Genomic DNA, 13,994 nt, shown 5'->3' with positions numbered 1-13,994 from the left:
CTATTAAAGAGATAAAGTTATTTTAAGATATGGACTGAATGCTGTATTAAGTTTATTTGAATATTTTATGCAGATCAGTAAGTTGAAGAAATTGCTTTAAATTCTGGAAAACAGTTACAACTCATGTTTAGCTATTCCACTGTTGTTGGAGAACACTGCCAGATTCATGCCTACCTAATGGTGCTGAGGTAAGTTCAGTGCTTCCATGAACAGGTCTGGTTCTCTTGCACTTATATGTCCCACTCAGTGAGGATAATATTTATTTTAAACTGATGTTTTGTGCTGTAATATTACTGTTTTCCTGGATGCATGTAGAATTTCAGCAAATCTTAAACAAGAACCTGTACAATATATTCCATGCAGAGCTTGATCATCACATTCCATGTTTGATGGCCTTGTTTAGGCAGAAGTCATTCAGAACTATGAAGACTGAATATTCTTTGTCTGGCACCTTTAAAATCCATTATAAACAGTTACTACACTGCCTATTTCAAAGTTACAAACATGCAATGTGAGTTTATGAATTAGCAAAGTTCTTATTTAGTTCATCTGTAGCTTATGTCATCCTTATAACTTAGACAAGGAGCAGCTAATGTTTATTTTACATAATTTATGCAACAAATTACAGTTATAACTACAATTCTGTTCTCCTCAAAAATTACTTGACATACACACAAAATGTGCCCCTGCTCTCCATGTACTTCCTGTATTTCTATCAGAGGATTGCTCTGGATTTTTGAGAACATTAAACGTTAATTATGAACTCTTGGAACACCATTTAGACATTAAACTTACAGTTTGTGATTGTGTATTTGATCAAGCTGTGGTTTGTGAGAGGTCTGTGTTTTTATTTCTTTCAGGATGGTGATGAGACCGAGCTTATGGATGCACCTGTGGCCCTTGATACAGTCAATAGTGACAATGCCAACAGTCCAGTTCACTACCAACCTGAAATAGTCTTTGTTGTCTTTGAAAATTAAGTTGTAATCATCCTTCCCAGATTTATTTTTACCTTACTGGTTATGTATGGTTTCATCTACGCAAAACTTTGTAGATATCCAAAAGAACTGACAAACACTTTTAAATTCTTTCAAAGGATTTTCTCTAGTTTGGAAGAATGCAACATGTCCCCTAGACAGCAGACTCCCAAGAATGATCTGTTGAGACTTATGTAGTGAGCAGTTAAGCAAAATGACACCTTTTATTGGATAATTAGAAAGACAACAATATGCAAGCTTTGGAGGCAACTCAGGACCCTTCTTCAGGCTTGTACTGTATATTGTAACCTTTTAAGTTAGCCAATAAAAGGTGTCATTTTGCTTAACTTCTCACTACATCCATTAGGGCTAAAAGAGTACAACACCCTAGTATTACTGACACATATTTAGAAATTGATTTAGAAAAATGTAAAACATAGTCTGGAGGGCACTGTAGTGAATTACTGCACTTTGATATGTTATATATTGAATCACAGTAGTAGCTGATAAATGCTGCCTGTTCCTCAAAGTCTCATAAAAAAGTAAAAAAAAAAAACTGATATTTGGTATGTAGTAGAACCTCTTCACGTTCATCATCTTACACTATGCCATGGTTGTGTGGTGATTAGTTATAGTCATATGAAAAAGTTTGTGAATCCCTCTTAATTCAATGGATTTTTGTTTATCATTGGCTGAGCTTTCAAAGTAGCAACTTTTTTTTTTAATATATGACTTGCCTTATGGAAACAGTAGTATTTCAGCAGTGACATTAAGTTTATTGGATTAACAGAAAATATGCAATATGCATCATAACAAAATTAGACAGGTGAATAAATGTGGGTATCCCAACAGTGATATTACATCAATACTTAGTTGAGCCTCCTTTTGCAAATATATAGCCTCTAGCCACCTCCTATAGCCTTTGATGAGTGTCTGGATTCTGGATGGAGGTATTTTTGACCATTCTTCCATACAAAATCTCTCCAGTTCAGTTAAATTTGATGGCTGCCGAGCACGGACAGTCTGTTTCAAATCATCCCATAGATTTTCAATGATATTCAAGTCAGGGCACTGTGACGGCCATTCTAGAACATTGCACTTCTCCCTCTGCATGAACGCCTTTGTAGATTTCAAACTGTGTGGGTCATTGTGTTGTTGGAATATCCAACCCCTGCGTAACTTAAACTTTGTGACTGATGCTTGAACATTATCCTAAAGAAATTGTTGATATTGGGTTGAATTCATCCGACCCTCGACTTTAACAAGGGCTCCAAGTCACTGAACTAGCAACACAGCATGATGGAACCTCCACCAAATTTGACAGTAGGTAGCTGGGGCCTCATGTATAACGCCGTGCGTAGAACTCGCACTATAACATGGAGTAAGCACAAAAGCCGAAATGTGCTTACGCACAGAAAAATCCAGATGCAGGAATCTGTGCGTACTCTAACTTCCATGTCCTTCTGCTACATAAATCCCGATCAGCGTGCAAAGTAACCCTCGTGCACGCGCTTTATGTAACGCCCCAACTCTTCCCAGAATTACGCCTCTTTGAATATGCAAATCAATATAAACCGCCCTTAAGCTCAGCCTTCTGTGAAAAGACAATGGGAAAAGCACGGGGGAAAATATAAGAATTTCAGCGAAAACCAAGTGGAGGCAAAGGAAAAACATACTATTTGTTCAAATAAACTGTGGTATAATCAACAAAAGGAAGTTGATCGAGTGACATAGCGTGTTGGAGAAACTTGAAAGCACACGTTCAAAAAATAGCACAGTGCCGGAAATAAAAAAGAAGTCACATATCAAAGTCGCCGTGAAAAGCCGAGTTGTAGCCCACTGTCTGAATGTCATATGAAAGCTTATTAGGGTACAGAGAAAAAACGCACACAGTGGCGAAAAAGCACGAAATGTCAACTTCAATCTCGACATTTCCACTTTAATCACGTAGTTTATTTTGTCATTAAAGTAGAACATCATAAACTTCATTTTAAAATCGTTTAATTAACCAGTTTCTCAAATCACATCGTAAATCAAGTAGCACTTTAAATGCTTTGTTTTGTATTTGATCTTCTATGTGCCTATGTGTGTGAATCACTACTTGCTTCTTAAACCGGCTCTCTTCCTCCAACTGGACACAGAATCCATTACATTCATGATATTACAGCTCTCTGAATAACTAAAATACTGAGATGTATACGTGATATCATTTTCATGATGATAGGAGTTAAAGCACGTTATTAAACATGTGTTTCACTTCGATGAAATAATTTATTGCAGCAGTACTCAGGGGCAGCTCTAGGCTTGTGGTGGCACTGGGCAGAGGAAGAATCGGTGGCTCCTTCGCCTCCTCGTGCTCATGACACAAGCATTTAACTTTTGCCGAAATTTGTCGCTGCATTTTTAACTGTGTTGTTATTTTCTCTTTCTGTTTTATATTCAATATATATTGGCATAGCCGTCACTGCAGTCAGTGCTTTTCTTTCCCCAAGTAACCGATCGCCACACAATCAGCTCTGTAATAGAAGTTAAGCCATCTGTAAGCTTATCGCTGATTCTTCAAAACATTTAAGGAGCATTGAAATATCTTCGTAGTACTGTTTAATTATTCTATCCTTAACAACACTCCCAGTGAAGAATATAGATTATTTAAATTAAGTTAAAGTTTTATCTGTATAACTTAATAAACATATTTTGCTGCATTTCACCTTAAAAATGATATCGTCATCATATGTAAATACGCGCTTTATAAAGTGGCTCAGGTTGTGCAATATTATAACTATAGTGCAAGTTTACAGTGGGGTGATTGTATTTATAAGTACAAACAGTTCTACAAGGAGCAATTGATTGAGTGCATTTAAAGTTCTTGGGATGAAACTGTTTCTGAACCGCGAGGTCTGTACAGGAAAGGCTTTAAAACGTTTTGCAGTGGCTGAGACAGCGTGTCCATGAAACTGTATACCGATAATTCTCTTTCCAATCAGCTGCTGCTGTGATTCACACTCAGATACAGTGATATAAATACTCCGAGTGGTGCAGTGAGAGTAATATGGAAAAAGATGATCCGCTGTGGCAACTCCTAATGGGAGGAGCTGAAAGAAGAAGAAGAAGGAGAAGTGAGAGTAAAAACACTAAAGCAGTTATGGTATTTGGAATACTATGGCTGTTTCCTGGACCATTATATTGTTACAAGTTAATTACAATCAGATGCATTACACTAATAAACAATATGCGGTTAGTTTCAGTGTATTTATAAAGCCGCGTCAGGAAAATAAGGAGTAACCACACAGGAACAGTACCATTGCTTTGACGCTGGGTGCCGCCAGTCTGCAAAACCGAGCAGGGAACTTGCGTATGACAAGGTATGAGGTACCGTGGAAAAGTGCGTGGCTTTACGCCAAGTGTAGGTTTTATACATCGCGATTTGAACGTGGAAAAGTTCTTACGCAACATTTCTGTGCGTACGCACCGTTTATACAAGAGGCCCCAGGTGTTTTTCTTGGAATGTGGTGTTCTTCTTCCGCCATGCAAAGCGCTTTTTGTTATGACCAAATAACTACTTTTTTGTCTCATCAGTCCAAAGCACTTTGTTCCAAAATGAATCTGGCTTGTCTAAATTAGCATTTGCATATAACAAGTGACTCTGTTTGTGGCATGAGTGCATCACCCTGCCATACAGATGTTCTTTGTGCAAATTGCGCTGAATTGTAGAACAATGTACAGATACACCATCTGCAGCAAGATGTTCTTGCAGGTCTTTGGAGAAGATCTGTGGGTTTTCTGTAACCATTCTCACAATCCTGTGCATATGCCGCTCCTGTTCTTGGTCTGCCAGACCTGGGTTTAACAGAAACTGTGCCCTTCCATTTCCTGATTACATTCCTTACAGTTGAAACTGACAGTTTAAACCTCTGAGATAGCTTTTTGTAGCCTTCCCCTAAACCATGATACTGAACAAAGGAGATAGCTTTTTTTAGCCTTCCCCTAAACCATGATACTGAACAAACTTTGTTTTCAGATCTTTTGAGAGTTACTTTGAGGATCCCATGCTGTCTCACTCTTCAGAGGAGAGTGAAAGGAAGCACAACTTGCAATTGACCACCTTAAATACCTTTTCTTATGATTGGACACACCTGTCTATGAAGTTCAAGGCTTAACGAGCTAATCCAACCAATTTGGTGTTGCAAGTAATCAGTATTGAGCAGTTACATACATTCAAATCAACAAAATTACAAGGGTACACAAATTTCTGCACAGCCAGTTTGATTTAATTTCATACAACTAAATACTGCTTCACTAAAAATCTTTGTTCAGAAAACACCCCAGTACTCAGATGTTCCTAGGAAATGAACAACATACCACTGTTATCTTTTTGTTGAAAGTAGAGTAAATTATTATGCAGGCTGAGAGGGGATCCAAAACTTTTTCATCTGTATGTATTTTGCCTTGTTTCTGCTTTGTATGTCATTTATACAATTTTAATTGCTACTAGACCAATTCAGTTCCAGGATTCCTTATGAGCCAAGGTGAATAAAGCCTAACCTTGTTAGTCTGTTTAATTGTGTATTAAATTACATGCTGTGTTTGAATCTTTAGTACTGCTGCTTTTTCCAAGTTGCCACTTTCAGCCAGTCTAATTGTGAAAGTTGCAGCTGCACCAGAGTACTGAGCTTTGTTTTTTAACAATTGTTGTTCAGCTTTGAAAAATTTATTATGCTTTCAATGTAGCATTTTTCACTAAGGTTTACAAATAAATAACTTTTCACAATTTCATGGTTGCCTTTTGATTTATCCTTTGCTCTTGCAATATTAACATTTTTGATACTGATAAACAATTTCAGATCCAATGTTCTTGATGAGATAAAAATTGCAACTTTTCAATAATAATGCATCATCTTGAGTAGTTGATCTAAGCTGGATGTCAGAGGAAGTCATAAACAGTAAGACAATTTTATGTAAGAAATGGTTCAAACTTAAGGAAGGTTATGTTTTCTTATGTAACCTCTTGCACAATGTTTGCGCATATTATTTTGTATTTTTATTAGTTTTTTTTACTGTAAATTTGTTTTATTTTTTGCATTATTATTACATATTACTGAAATATTTGAGGACACATATGCAGTGATTTCATTTAACTGTAGTTAAATAATATGAATAATTTACTCCAAAAATTAAGCTTATTGTTGTAAGGTAATTAAATTTTCGTGACACCTTATTTTTGAGTTCTTCTAATTTATTTTGGCTAATAGTGTTTATTTGGTATGTTCAAACCAATCATATATACTGTAAGTATAATATACTCCAACCTTGGTACAGGAAGAAAAAGAATTCAATGTTTTACGACAAAAATGCCATGGTTGTTCTTGCAATTTAAAATGATGTCTATGGGCAATAATTGAAACTTCGCCGTTGATCCAAACACAAAACTAAATGCCATAAAACTGACTAAATTCATCCATTTTTCCAACCAAGAGTACTCTCAATTATTGATCCGTATCTTGAGATTGCATATGTATTGTAAAATAGTATATAATGCCCAGAATGTGCTCCAGGTGCCTGATGATGAACTTCCGGCAGCACTCCAGGCGTACACCATCCCTGGTCTGTCAGCACTTCCTGGTGTCCTGGAAGAGCTGTGCCCCAGGGATCAAGGACTGTTTAGGTGCCTAGGGAAGAGAAGTGGCGGCAAGTCACAGTTCCACCCTAAAAAAGATAAGCAAAACAAGGGCGGGGACGCACGTCCATGACACCACTCCATGGCGTCATCCGTAAGTAAATATGGACAGTGCCTCCATCTGTGACCACGGTTATTGCAGTTAAAGCACCGACGCTTCCTTCCCTCCATGTCCCTATGCCTTCCAGACATGGCAAACAGGATGGGTTTCTGTGCTTTGCCTGGTCCCCTGCCAGTCATGGGGCTTCTAACTACACCTGCAGAGGGCAGCTCTCGACAGCAGATGGGTGCACGGGCCCAGCCTGCTTCTTGTCAAGAGGTCCGGACCTCTGTCTCCGGATCTTCCTCCTTACACTCTGGGATGCAATGACGGTCTGGGTCTCCTCATGGGATATGTGCCTTCTGCGTCCCTGTGGAGCTCAGCGAGGCTGCCACCGCTTTTGGAGCAATGTGCTTTGGCAACGGCACTCACCAGCTGGCTCCTCGCACACCCCGCACCGTAGCGCCCCTACGGCATGATTGGCCACTCGCCCCAGATCTACTGTAAGAGGCTTGGCTACTTGGTGACCAGAACGAAACAATACCAGCAACACTTCACTCATCTCTCCTTTTTTATGTATGGTACAGGTTCCACTTACCTGTACCACCACGTCTCTCCGGCTGGAGAATTCAGCACCGCGCTGCTCCACCCACTCCTGTAGTGTTTTCAGAGGTGCGACTGCCTTCTCCTCCAGCTTCTAGATGGTCTCCCTGAGGCTGCGGATCATCTGCGAAAATGACTGGATGGGCTGAAGGACCTCCTCTAGCTGTCGTATGGCCGTTAGCACAGAGACTAAATCAGCCGACAGGGGACTAGCATTCCGCTTGCCCTTACCGCCGGCCGTGAGCCACACAGATGCTGCGCTTCCTGCGCAGACTCAGGTACTCTGGCGAGGTGAAAAGGTTCACCACTCTTGCTTGCATGCTACATGCAGGAGGCGGCACACACCCTCTTCCCACTTACTTGTGCAACATGGGACCTCCAGGCCCTTCGCCACTGCCTGCTCCCTCAGGCCACTCCCCATGGGCTGTAATTCCAGTTGCTCCTTTAGAATTGGGATCTTTTCCACGGTAGCAGGCTACCGTCCTCCTTGGACTTCACCCGCCATTGGCTCCGGGAGCGATGTCCTCCGGCCAGCCAAATGCCCTTGGATGGTTTCCCCTACGAGGTAGGCACCGGAAAAACACAATACATGCCCCAGGATGATCCTCGCCTGAGTCTGGTACCTACCTCTGGAAACCTTTCGTCCAGAGGTAGCTTCTATGGCCTGGCTGGATCTTTAGGCCCGCCGATCCTTTCGCCGGTACCGGGCTTCTCCGGCGCCCACACTGTCATCAGGTCGCGCCTGGCCGTCTTCTTGTCCATCGGGAGGTGCGGTGTCCTCAGGGTCCTAGAGCGACTCCATCGTAGAACTGCGCTACTTGCCCAAACGTGTCGCAGGAGCGCGCGTTCCTCACACTGCGCTGAAACCAAGTGCGTCTTGCGCTGCTGAGCTGGGCTACTTTAGAAATTATTTAGTGACAGCCCTACCTTGCACCAGGCAGAGAGTCCTATCTGGGATGCCAATGCAAGCGCCAGCCCGGCCACAGACAGACACAACACCGCAATGTCCACAACACACACGTTTATTTACTATTGACAATTTTGCACTCAGTCCTTGGTCCTTCGGGCCGCCTCCACTACTACCTCGCAAGCTCCGTCCTCTTCAACCCAACTCCAGCTCCCCTAATGGAGTGAGGCGGCCCCTTTTATAATGCCCTGGATGTGCTCCAGGTGCCTGATGATGAACTTCCAGCAGCACTCCCCAGTGTGGCGGAAGTGCTGCCCTTGCACCTGGAAGAACTCCAGGAGTACACCTTCCTGGTCTGTCAGCACTTCCTGGTGTCCCGGAAGTGCTGTCCCCCAGGGATCAAGGACCGTCCAGGTGCCCAGGGAATAGAAGTGCTGCTCTCCTGGTCCCTCCTTCCTCCAGGCGTCCATGCAGGGTAGGGTTCCTGGCCATCTATTACACCATATCTTTTTTTTGGGGGGGTTAAATCCTGGTACTTTAAAAGAAATTTGGTTTGGACCAATGGTGCAGTGTACAATGGTGCCCATAGAAACCATTTTACCCCGCAAGAACAGCAGTGCATTTTTTTAATACATGTCATGATTATAAAAAATAACTCTGAATTATAAAATACTAAAATATTTAAAATTGTAAATGCCTTATTTGTGAACATAAGGTGGTGAAGCAGCTCTTTAACGATCTCACTATTATTTTTATAATTGTTCTTCCTTTCGCTCTGTTTAATGTGGCTCTGGCTTTCTGCTTTTTACTCCTACTGTATGGCCTGTCTCACCCGAATCCGGTATTGGAATTCCCATTGGTCTCTTCATGGGTAGTTAGCATTTGAGTAAGTATTTACTAATCTAACCCCTAAAACAAGTGTATAGTAGTGTTTTATTTTATTAACCCAGAGTTTTTAACTGTAACTTTTTTTCATTTTTACCAAGACTACTGTGATATTATTTATGTGAGACTAACATGTGAGAATATCATTTAGATAAAATATCAAATGTAAAAGTGCAAATAAAGAGCCAGTGACATTGTAAGAAAACCCTCCAGAGAGGTATATGGTTCGTTTACTGTCTGATTGGCAAAATCCCTACTTGGCAAATTAAATACTTCAGCTCAATTCTTCATCATGTCTCTTTATTAAATAATTAAAGTAAAAAATAGGAAGAAAGTCAAGCAGTTTTCTTGTCTGGTAAACTCTGAGAATGCATTATTGATTTTTGAAATGTAAACAGACTAAAAGTGGTGGCTCTGAGGCTAGGGAGCTGCACTGGCAATTGGAAAGTTGCGGTTCAATTCCATAAGTGCCAAAAGGGACTCTGCTCTGTTGGACCCTTGAGCAAGGTCCTTAATCTGCAATTGCTGACTGCTTTGAGTAGTGAGACAAGCGCTATATAAAATGCAAAGAATTATTATTATTAAAATTAAAAGACATGGCAACACATCATATTATCAGTAACTTCCAGTCTAATTAATATTCTGAATATACCAATCATAGTATAGATCAAATGTGTGCTATGCAGTAGTTTAAAAAGTAAAATTTAAAACCTCTTCATAAGGGAAATTTGTTCAGACAAATTAATGCTATATATACAGTATCTATACAGTAATCCTCTCCTCGATCAAGGGGTTGCGTTCCAGACCCCCCGCGATAGGTGAAAATCCTGAAGTAGAAACCATATGTTTGTATTGTTATTTTAATATATTGTAAGCCCTTATAAACCCTCCCACACTGTTAACATTATTAGAGCCCTCTAGACATGAAATAACACCCTTTAATCAAACATTTAAACTGTGCTTCATTACAAGACAGAGATGGCAGTTCTTTCTCACAATTAAAGAAGCAAACATATCTTATCTTCAAAGGAGCACCGTGAAGAGCAGATAATGTCAGAGAGTGCACTTTCGCTAAGAAAAGCAAACAATCAAAAATCAATACTTGCTTTTAAGTATACAGAAGCACCTCGATAAAGCAGCATTTTGTAGAGGAGCGTCCTATCTTCTAGGCAAACAGCCACTGTGTAAACAGCCCCTCTGCTCACACCCTCTCCGTCAGGCAGAGAGTGAGAGAGACAGAGAAAAGCAAACAAAACAAAGCGCCACGCGAAGCATATCTTATAGCATTGAGGAGTTTTAGTTAATATGTAATACATGCTCTGATTGGGTAGCTTCTAAGCCATCCGCCAATAGCGTCCCTTGTATGAAATCAACTGGGCAATCAAACTGAGGAAGCATGTAACCTAAATTAAAAGACACATTGTCCGCAGAAAGCGGCGAACCAGCGAAAAATCCGTGATATATATTTAGATGTGCTTACATTTAAAATCATGATAGAGCTAAGCTGGCGAAGTCGAGCGATATAGCGAGGATTACTGTACTAATAAAGGCAAAGCCCTCACAGACTCACTCACTTACTCACTGAAATTCTCGCATAATGGTCAACAACATCCGCCATGTTGAACTTTTCTTATTCATGGCCCCATCTTCACGAAAATTGGTAGGCGGCTTCCCTGCTAACGAAACCAATGTACATACTTATTTGGTGGTATGACACCACTGTCAGCCGCCATATTGAACTTTCCAACGTCACTAATTCTCCAACTTCCGTGTAGCTAGAAGGCTGAAATTTGGCAGGCTCATTCCTTACAGCTTACTTACAAAAGTTAAGCAGGTTTCATTTCAAAATTCTACAGCGTAACGGTCATAACGGTTGACAGCGTCCGCCATGTTGAACTTTTTATTCATGGCCCCATCTTCCGCGAAATTTGGTAGGTGGCATCCCTGTACTAACGAAACCAATGTATGTACTTATTTGGAGGTATGACGCCACTGTCAGCCGCCATATTGAACTTTCAACGTCACTAATTCTCCAACTTCCCGTGTAGGTAGAAGGCTGAAATTTGGTACTTATTTCGGTGGTATGATGCCACTGTCGGCCGCCATATTGAACTTTTCAACGGTCTTTGTTACTTATGGGCCCATCTTCAAGAAATTTGTGCGGGTTCCCAGCGCTAACTGAATCCAACTTACGTACATATATACGTCCATAGCCTGCAGCTCGGTCTCAATGTGGGCGTTGGGTCCCCATCCCAACACCTCCCAAGTTGTTGGCTGGCTGCCTGCCTATATAGGCCGTCTGTCGCTCCAGTCTTTACATTCCCCTACTTGCCCAAGCGAGGATTCACATCTCCTGCTGATACAGCGTGCGTGCCTATATATATATATATATATATATATATATATATATATATATATATATATATATATATATATATATATATATATATATATATATATATATATATTGAACGCACCCAGGCACAGACAGGCGGGACATCTTGTTTTAAAACCACCACACGTTTATTATACAAATTATTTACAGTACTTAGGTCACCAAGACCCCAAATAATGGTCACAAAGACCCAGTCCGTGCACAAACCCCAAATAGTCCTCAAAATCCTGGCCACAATGCCTTTCTTGGGCGCCTCCACACTCCTCTTGCTTGTCCTACTTCCACCCGACTCCAGCCCTGAATGAATGGAGAGGCCCCTTTTATAGGCGACCGGATGAGCACCTGGTGTTCCCGGCATTCCTTCTCTGACCACGCCCAGCGTGGCGGAAGTGTCGGCTGTCTCTCCGGCTGCTCTCGGGCATCCTCAAAGTCTTCCCCAGCACTTCCTGGTGTGGCGGGAGTGCTGGGGAAACAAGTCCCAAGGCATTGGGGCGCCTCCTGGCGGTGACCACGGGCTCCTACAGGGAAGGGCTTCCATGCCCTTGACCCGTGGCCCCAAAGCAACCGGAAGGCAAACCCCGTGATCCAGGCAGGGCTCTGACCCTCTTCCGGTCCCTCCTGGCGTCCCGGCGGGTCATGGCCCCTGGCATCCCTGACAGTGCCCACAGCCAGCGAAGACCACTCGTGGGCAAGGCGACCCGTCCAGCGAGGGCAGCAGAGCCCAAGCGGGCCCCACTCGAGGATAGCGGGGTCGGCCCCGCACTCCTAGCAGGGACAGAGAGCGAGACACAATCGAGCACCAGCCCTTGGTGCATCCCTGTGCCTCGCACAGGTTGTGCTCCCCCCTTTTACCGACACCCCGGGGCCTCCTCGATCGGCACCCCCTCCGAGACCTCCAGCGCCCTTTGGTCCGAGCCACTCGTTCCCCGTAGGCTCCTCCAGCTGTGGCGCAGCTGCGCGGCAGAGAACATTCGCTGGCGGCCCGACATCAGAGGGCTGTTCCGCCCGAAGGGTTCCTTCAGCCCGCCGGGTCCGTCCCTACAAAGAGAACACAGGGGCAGAACCGCTGCCAAAGCACCCAGCTTCGTGCCATGCGGGCAGCGTTCCCCCTCAATCACCCGGCACTTGCCTGATGGCACCCTCTCCGCGGCTTCCGTGTCCCTCGATGATGGAGTCGTCGGCACCGCCTACTCTCTCTGCCTGCCTCAGGGATTCCCTCTGCTCCCCAGAGGGCAGCCAGCCATCTGCGTGCACCCAGCAGCGCGTCTCACCATATTGGAGGCGGCACCCAGCGCAATCCTCCCTTCACTCTTGGGCGCTTGGCGGTGTGCGACTCCGTATTAACCAACGAGCCCCTGTCCCGTCTGCGTCCCCTTCATATCGGAGGAATCGGCACCCAGCCCTTTATTCCTCCGTTCACTCTGGGGCGCCATGGCGGTTTGAGACTCCTTATGGAATAAAAGCGCCTCTGTCCCGTCTGCGTCCCTATAGTGCGGCCCAAGCCCGCAGCCGACTCGGGGCGGAGGGGCGCTAGGACCCGGGGCACTTAGCAGCCCGTGTCCATTCAGCGTCCTCGGACTCCCCTCGCGCGCGCACAGCCAGCGGCGCCTGACTCCTGTCGGAGGGCTGCTTTCACGGAACTGATCGTTGTCATCACAGCCTTTTTTCAGCAGACCCTCCCGTATGCTGTACGAGTCGGCTGTACTCACCGTCTCGCTGTCACTCTCCGGCTGGAGATTCCAGCGTCCAGCGCCCGTCCGTTGGTGATCGAAACAGTCTCAGCGCCCGAACGCCTTCCTCTCCAGTTCCAGCACCTCAGCCCGGAGGTTACAAAGCACCTGCAACACACGCTGCCCGATTGGGCTGAAGGGACACCCCAGCTCCGCCAAAGCAGCCAGCAAAGGCGGGAAGTGAAGCGGCGGAGCCTACCTTTCTGTCAGCCTCCAGCGCCCGGCCACTTCCTGTGGGCCTTCTCCTCCGGCCCAATCGGGTCTCCCCTGCCGTGATGGACATTCCTTGGTCCCGCCTCTCTGCAGTCATCGGGCGGCCCCAAGACTACACCGTCAATGCGTGCCTGTCAGGGGAGGGACTTCTGGTCCGCTGCCATCTTGCCTCCCCTTCTGCGGTGGCGGCGTGCCTGCCGGCAGCCCTGCTGTTGCCAGCGCCTTCGAGCTGCAGCGTCTCCTCCTCCACAGCCCTGCGGCTGCCGCCCGCTGCGGAGCCCGCCAGACCAGCATCGCCTGCCACCGGCGTGGATCCGGGAGGTCCCTGCCTGCAAAAGAAAACACGCCCGGTCCCCATGGGCGGCTGCCGTAGAGCAGGGAACTCACCTTCGGACTTCGTCAAACCGAGGACACTTCCTCGGCGTGGCCTTTCTTGGCGCCATGCGGTCCCGGCGCCTTCAGCAGCGGCCTGCTTGTAGGAGACGCTGCACTTGTTGTAAAGGCACGCCACCTGCCCGCATCAGGGAAACATGGCCTTCCTGCGGACCCCTGGCGGTCCGTGGGGTCCCT

The sequence above is a fragment of the Polypterus senegalus genome, chromosome 17 (genome assembly GCF_016835505.1).
Source record: "Polypterus senegalus isolate Bchr_013 chromosome 17, ASM1683550v1, whole genome shotgun sequence".
Taxonomy (NCBI): domain Eukaryota; kingdom Metazoa; phylum Chordata; class Cladistia; order Polypteriformes; family Polypteridae; genus Polypterus; species Polypterus senegalus.
Note: the sequence above shows the minus strand (reverse complement) of the source record.